Here is an 8,077-nt window from a genome sequence, read left to right as displayed (position 1 = left end):
GTAGTATAGATTAATGGTGACGAGTGTCGATCCCACGAGGAGGTGGATTTTAATTGTGTAGAATTAATTTTGTTAATGGGTGATTGGATTTGTGGTGGAAATGATTGGAATATGCTAAAACTTAAATTAAAATGGAGAGAATAAATTCTAAAATTGGTATTGAAATGGTGAGAATAAATTGAAGAGAATTCTATTGAAATGACGTACTTGGGTATCTGGATCCGTATCAACATGCATCATGGGCTAAATAATCCGTATTAATGCCAATTAAATCATGAGGGGGGAATCCACACCTCATGAACCACGCTCTAATCAATATGGTGCTAAGGGCTTATCGTGCCAAATAATAATAACCTTGTACTAGAGGGCCGGTGTAACCAAGGCGGTACTAGACAAGATTAGTATTATTTGTCGACGAGAAGTCAAAACATCCACAAAAACTAGAGGGGAAGAGAAAATAAATTTACCAAATTAAGCCCATGACACATGTTGAGACTTCACCTTCAACCCAAGCTTGAAAGAAAATTAGCCACTCATAATTGAACTAGGGGCAAAATGGAAATTTATTAAAATACGAAGAAAATACAAGATGGAGAGGGAATTACAGAAAATGGATCCCAAAAATGGATTCAGAGATATCAAATTAGGGGGGGGAGGCCCCCTTTTTATAGATACATGGAGTAAATCATGGCCATCGGATTAAAAACAGTTTGGACGCTCAGGATTGCGCCACGTCATCAGTCAACAGTCCACGTTTGACCACGCGGATGAACAGTAACACGGTTTGACCCGACTTTGAACAGTAACGCGGTTTGACCCGGATGAACAGTAACGCGGTTTGGTTGAAAATAATCCTGTGTGATGCATGCACCGTACGCGAGATTTTTCGTCCACTGATATGCTGCCACGTCACCATCAACAGTACATAAGAATTTTAGTCCAACAGGATCGTGACACCTCATCAGTCAATGCCACATCATCGGTCAATGCTACGTCATCATCCGTCTATGTGAACAGTGTCGTGAACAGTAACGTATACAGTACCGTACACGTGAATAGTACCGTACATGTGAATAGTGTCATTTTTCCTTTTATGCTCCTCCTAAGGTTTTCGACCGTCCTGAGTTCAAAAGTGATGTCCGTTTTGCCGTCTGATCTCTCCTTTATTGTGAAATGACTATAATGCCCCTAAAATACATAAAATACTTAATTAAAATAAAACACATGTAATTAAATCACAAGAAGGTTAAATATATAAAAGTAAGGGTTGTTAGTAAGACTTAAAATGTAAAATAACGGTTTTCTCCTTTATAAATATGCATTTTCTAATACTCAACATTGTAGCAACAACACCTAACATCAATACTAGTGGAGACGATTTTGAACAATTATCATTATATTACTTGTTATGTACACTTGCACATTGACACCAATAACATTTGAGTTTATAGCAACAATGGATTAGATGAAGAAGCTAGAAAAAGAATCATGACTTCAAGAAAAAAAAAGAGTCTAAATGCATGTAATGGTGAATTTTAGGGAGATTTAAGTAGCAGGGGAATGTGTAGTGCTTTTAATTATGATGTTTTGAATAATCCTCAGAAGAAAAGTGAAATCAAATGTGAGACATGTAACAATATATTCTGCTCTGACTGTGCACTTAGGGGCCATCAAAGGATGCATAGCACCAAAAGAAGCTTCATGGTGATGCTTGAAGCAGAGGTTCATGGTGATGTTGGGTCTGAGCCATGGTTTGTTAAAAAGCAGCAGCACCAACATGAGCCACTGCTGAGCGTGCTGGCCTACTAAGACATATGAAGCTACACCTAGGTGTAGTATTTAATTACTTGAACGATAGTTCATAAAATACTTTGCAAGTTAGAAATTGAAATTGTTATTATTGAACCTAGTTACTGCTCTTAAGCTTTAGTATCTTTTAGATAACATTTGAACTAGTTACTCTCCATTATTGAATAAATAGGGCTCATTAATGCACTTTTTCATAGGGAATTTTGATACTGTAATAGGGAGTTTGACTTTCTTGTTACAACATGATTTATCAACATAATGGATAAGTAAATGAATTTTCATTGATCTCAACATGTTATTGTCTTATCATTGATCTTGATTTAAGTCACTGATAACTTTATAAAATGAGAGTTATCATGACACTTTTAAACTTAAATCATGATTACTTTGAGAGTAAATGACGTGTTTTTATTGTATTTTAGTTTTATTTTGCATGAATAACCATTTTAGTTTATTTTTAATAAATTATGTTGTTTTAGAATAATTGTGTGCTTAGATTATGTGAATAATTGTAAGTGATTGGAAGCTCAAATTTCAAGAGAGGAATACTGCTACAATAGGCTTGAAACGAAAAGAAAAAGACAATAGAAAAATGGAATCAAGTCTGAAACAATTGTTGTAGTTGTTGTTGTAACAATCATTGTTGTAGCAGTTTGGGAACAATAGCAGAAGATTTCGCACAGAATACTGGCAGAATCGCGATCTGAAGTTTCCAAATATAATAGATCTACGCCTTGAGTTTTCGTTTACCCTAGTTTTCAACTAAAAAAAAACACACACACATTAAAAAAAAAGGGAGGCCGTAAATCACAATAAAAAAAACCAAGAAAGCAATGAAGAAGGAAAAGAATTGAAGAGAAAGAAGCAAGTCTGCACCAATAACAAATCTGCAGAATAATTGAGATTCAACTTTTCTTTTTCTTTTCTTATTTCCTTCTTATTTCTTTGGTCAAAAAGATGTACTTGCCAGCTGGAATTTTGTTGCTTGTTTTTCTCTTACATGAACTAAATTTAATTGTAGTTGAGTGACAAATAAATCTAGATGAGTTCTTGAGTGATCATATGAGGTGTTGCACTTTTGCTGTAGCATTTTGCTCTAATAAATTATATAACATTTATTATTTTGGTTGACCTCTCATTTAATGATACAAGTTATGAGAGAGCCACATAATGGTTTGTCTTAATGGAACATGTTAGAGTAATACTTGATCTTAAATTGAGTTTTTTGGGTTGAGTTTAACTTGAGTCTAAAAAGGGTTATGCTTAATTTAAGATTAGGAATTCACTTTGTAGGGCAAAGAGAACATAAGCATGAAATGCCATACCTTACGTGGACATAACAGTTGGTCACTGTTAGGTTACATAATGATATGAGATGTCCGATATGCGACAGCTGAGGATGCATGAGGATTTTGCTCAGTGCAGCAGCAGATGCTGTAGCCACTAAACTTAACAAACACAACACAGTCAACCCCATAATGAGAGTTTGATCACTCAACTACTCTACTCTCTTTGATTTGCCTTTTCGTCTAGCGTGGATTTCTTTTCATTGCAATTTATTTTGTTGCATTTTTCATTTTCATTAGTTACATAATCTTATTAATTATGTTAAGTTGATTTAAAAGTAAGATTGCATTGTTGAAATTGTTGTAGCACCAATCCATGTGGAGACGATCTTGATTATTCATCACTTTATTGTTGTGTACAGCTGCACATTGGCACCAATAACGTATGAATTTATACCAACAGTCATCATCATCCTCTCATTCTTTTAAGCTAAAACTTAAAGAATATAACAAAAAGGCTGGACCTTTGTGCTGGATTTTCTCGTGGTTGTTTTATATTTAGATAATCAAAATTATTCAAATATCTTAATTGAAGTTGGCTATTTAGACACCTGCCTCCAAAGCCCACTAAACGCAAACCCTATGTGCTGGAAATTCATTTGGAGTAGTGCAGCCAGATTTAAGAAGCTTTACCTTGTTAATTGGGCCACTTTGTGTCAACCGAAAGAGTATGGGGGCTTTAACTTAAAAGATTTATAGCTTATGAATGATGCATTGTTGATGAAACTTGGTTGGAGTATTTTGACTTCCTCAAATAAGTATTGGGTCCAATTGGTCTGCTCTAAATACGACTTTGATCCTACGTCCTTGGCCCCAACTTTGCCCACCAAATATCGCTCTTATCTCTGAAAGGCTCTTAGGAAAATTTGACATCATGTTATTGGTGGCATACGGTGGAATACGGGAAATGGATTGCAAGCTAACTTTTCGGTCTGCTCTAAATACGACTTTGATCCTACGTCCTTGGCCCCAACTTTGCCCACCAAATATCGCTCTTATCTCTGAAAGGCTCTTAGGAAAATTTGACATCATGTTATTGGTGGCATACGGTGGAATGCGGGAAATGGATTGAAAGCTAACTTTCCGTGGGATATTTAGGCATTGGATGTGCTACTTTATGCTCTCCCTATTGTCCAAATTCTTGAAGACCTTGTTAATAGTCCTGTTCCTAAATTTGTCTTGTCTAGTGGAATGTGGAATTAAACCTTATTTTGCCATATTCTTCTTAATCATGCTTTGTTGAAAATTGCAGCTATTAAGCCTCCTAACCTTGGCAGCACGTGTGATCAGTTCTTTTAAGCCTTTTTAACCTCTGGTTCTTTTTCGGTTGAGTCAGCTTAACAATATCCTTAGCAAATTTCTTTCAATGAGAAGGACACTAACTAGAATCTTATTTGGAAATGGAAAGGACCCTAGCGTATCAAAACTTTTTTTTGGCTTGCTGTCCATGGGAGATTAAAATGCAAAGCAGAGCTTTCTCAAAGGCACATAATTTTCGATAGTACATGTCCTCACTACTTGGGGCTTGTCGAAGATGTTATTCATGTGTTGTGTGATTGTGTTGTGGCATAGAGGATTTGGAGCCTGTTTCGACCTAGTAATATTCATAATAACTTTTTCACCATTCCCCTCTGTAAGTCGATTATGATGAACTTGAAGAATAATGACCTTTGGAATGAACGTTGTGCATGGTCATGCATTTTTGGAGTAGCCATTTGGAGAATTTGGTTTTGGTGCAATAAAGTGATGTATGTGTTAAGAATATATGATGACAGTTTGAATTCGTTGTTGAGTGTTAGAAAATGCATATTTATAAAGGAGAAAACCATCATTTTACATTTCAAGTCTTACTAACAACCCTTACTTTTATGTTTTTAACATTCTTGTGATTTAATTACGTGTGTTTTATTTTAATTAAGTAATTTATGTATTTTAGGGGCATTATAGTCATTTCACAATAAAGGAGAGATCAGATGGCAAAACGGACATCACTTTTGAACTCAGGACGGTCGAAAACCTTAGGAAGAGCATAAAAGGAAAAATGGCACTATTCACATGTACGGTACTATTCACGTATACGGTACTGTATACGTTACTGTTCACATAGACGGACCAATGACGTGGCATTGACCGATGATGTGGCATTGACTGATGAGGTGTCACGAGCCTGTTGGACTAAAATTCTTATGTACTGTTGATGGTGACGTGGCAGCATATCAGTGGACGAAAAATCTCACGTACGGTGCATGCATCACACAGGATTATTTTCAACCAAACCGCGTTACTGTTCATCCGGGTCAAACCGTGTTACTGTTCATCCGCGTGGTCAAACCGTGGACTGTTGACTGATGACGTGGCGCAATCCTGAGCGTCCAAACTGTTTTTAATCCGATGGCCATGATTTACTCCATGTATCTATAAAAAGGGGGCCTCTCCCCCCTAATTTGATATCTCTGAATCCATTTTTGGGATCCATTTTCTGTAATTCCCTCTCCATCTTGTATTTTCTTCGTATTTTAATAAATTCCCATTTTGCCCCTAGTTCAATTATGAGTGGCTAATTTTCTTTCAAGCTTGGGTTGAAGGTGAAGTCTCAACATGTGTCATGGGCTTAATTTGGTAAATTTATTTTCTCTTCCCCTCTAGTTTTTGTGGATGTTTTGACTTCTCGTCGACAAATAATACTAATCTTGTCTAGTACCGCCTTGGTTACACCGGCTCTCTAGTATAAGGTTATTATTATTTGGCACGGTAAGTCCTTAGCACCATATTAATTAGAGCGTGGTTCATGAGGTGTGGATTCCCCCCTCATGATTTAATTGGCATTAATACGGATTATTTAGCCCATGATGCATGTTGATACGGATCCAGATACCCAAGTACGTCAATTTAATAGATTTTCTCTTCAATTTATTCTCTCCATTGCAATTCCAATTTTAGAATTTATTCTCGCCATTTTAATTTAAGTATTAGCATATTCCAAATCATTTCCACCATAAATCCAACTACCCATTTACAAAATTAATTCTATATATAATTAAAATCCACCTCCTCGTGGGATCGACACTCGTCACCATTAGTCTATACTACAATAGATTCGTGCGCTTGCGAGTACATTAAAATTTGCACAACAAGTTTTTGGCGCCGTTGCCGGGGAGGTAAGTAATTTTAATTAATAGAATTAATTTTTGTGAATAATTTCTTTTATTTGTTTTCTTGTATTTTTTTTATTATAAAAAAAAAGAGTGAATCTACATTTAAAGGTTAGTATTTCTTTTATTTTTTCTCTTCTTTAAAATTCTGTAATTTAATTTTCAATTTATTTTTCTTTGTAATTTTTTTGTTTATTTTATTAATTTAATTTTTAGTTAATTTATTTCACGTATTTATTTTTGTGTATTTTTATAGAAAGGTTTTAATAGCGCAATAAGGTTAGTATCGTAATTTCTCCCTCTTCTTTATTTTTATTTGTTTTGTTCTCATCCTTATTTTTATTTTATTTGTTTTGCATGCATGGTCGTAGGTCATTATTACCTAATCTTGAACCTATAGACCTTGAATTAGAAAAAACACTTCGCACACACAAACAAATTAAAAATAAAATGGATTTACAAGCACCACATGAGAGGCCATTTAAGGATTATTTTAGTCTCTTAGCTAATTTGAGCACATCATGCATAAGATACCCAAATGTAGCTGATAAGAATTTTGAACTAAAACCTAGTGTGCTAAATTGTCTCCCCATATTCTATGGCCTAGAAAATGAGGACCCATATAATCATTTGAATGATTTTCATGCAATTTGTCAAACATTTAAATATGAGAATTTTTCAGATGATGATGTTAAACTCAGATTATTCCCATTTTCTTTAAAAGATAGAGCTCGTTCATGGCTTAATACATTACCTGCTAATAGCATTGCATCATGGGAACAAATGGTAACTAAATTTTTAAATAAATATTTCCCAATGCATAAAACCAATGCTATTCGCAGGAAAATCTCAGAGTTTACCCAGAGAGAGGACGAGCAGTTTTTCGAAACATGGGAGCGATTCAATGGGCTACTCTTGAAGTGTCCACATCATGGATATTAGAAATGGCACCAATGCCAATACTTTTTGGAGGGATTATTACCGAATGTGCAAGAATGGCTAATGGCAACAAGTGGAGAAGAGCTAATGTCAAAAAGTGCATCAGAGATTTGGGAATTCTTCCAGCGACAAGCGGATAATTCCCAACAACGGAGTCGATCACTCAGGAATACTAGACGAATTAAGGGAGTAAATGAGGTTCAAATTGGCGAGTCAACTTCGGGAATTAAAGAAGTTAAGGAGATGGTTGAAGGTCTTGCTCGACAAATAGCATCGTTATCGACTGCTAAATCAACAGAACCACATGACCATGACTCATACTCAGATCAAGCCAATGCCATAGGTGTAATGAGAAAGCCATCAAATTACAACCCATACTCCAACACATATAACCCTAGATGGAGAGACCACCCCAATTTTTCATGGTCTCAAGGATTTCAACAGAATGGACCAGCAGCTCCAGCTCCACCAATGCAACAAATTCCTCAAGTTCCTCAAGCCTCTCAGCCACCATTTAGACCATACAATCAGAACCAGAACCACTCTCAACCTAGACCATGGGAGGATGCATTCCAGAATTTCAGGAATGTTACTCACTCCACGATTGAGCAACAGAACCGCACCATTGATGGACTACGAAATGAGTTGAGAACAGGCTTCAACTCACAAGCTCAATCAGTTTCAAGCCTCGAAAAGATGGTGGGACAACTTGCTTCTTCAGTTCAGACATTGGCAATGACTGTTGAGAAAGGCAAATTTCCAAGTCAACCAGTGCCTAATCCTAAAGGAGTACATGAAGCAAGTACCAGTTCACCACAGCAGCATGGAGAG

General features: G+C 36.0%; 1 non-coding gene across 1 annotated transcript; it reads right to left on the bottom strand.

Annotated features, from left to right (window-relative positions):
* Positions 1-7,141: 7,141 nt before the first annotated feature.
* Positions 7,142-7,245, bottom strand: LOC127903597 (small nucleolar RNA R71). Its single transcript, XR_008056306.1, has one exon. It is a non-coding gene; the product is annotated as a small nucleolar RNA R71 (small nucleolar RNA).
* Between the last annotated feature and the right edge of the window lie 832 nt (positions 7,246-8,077).

Source organism: Citrus sinensis, chromosome 6 (assembly GCF_022201045.2).
Source record: "Citrus sinensis cultivar Valencia sweet orange chromosome 6, DVS_A1.0, whole genome shotgun sequence".
Classification (NCBI taxonomy): domain Eukaryota; kingdom Viridiplantae; phylum Streptophyta; class Magnoliopsida; order Sapindales; family Rutaceae; genus Citrus; species Citrus sinensis.
The sequence above is the reverse complement of the archived record's forward strand: the minus strand, read 5'-3'. Positions and strand labels throughout refer to the sequence as shown.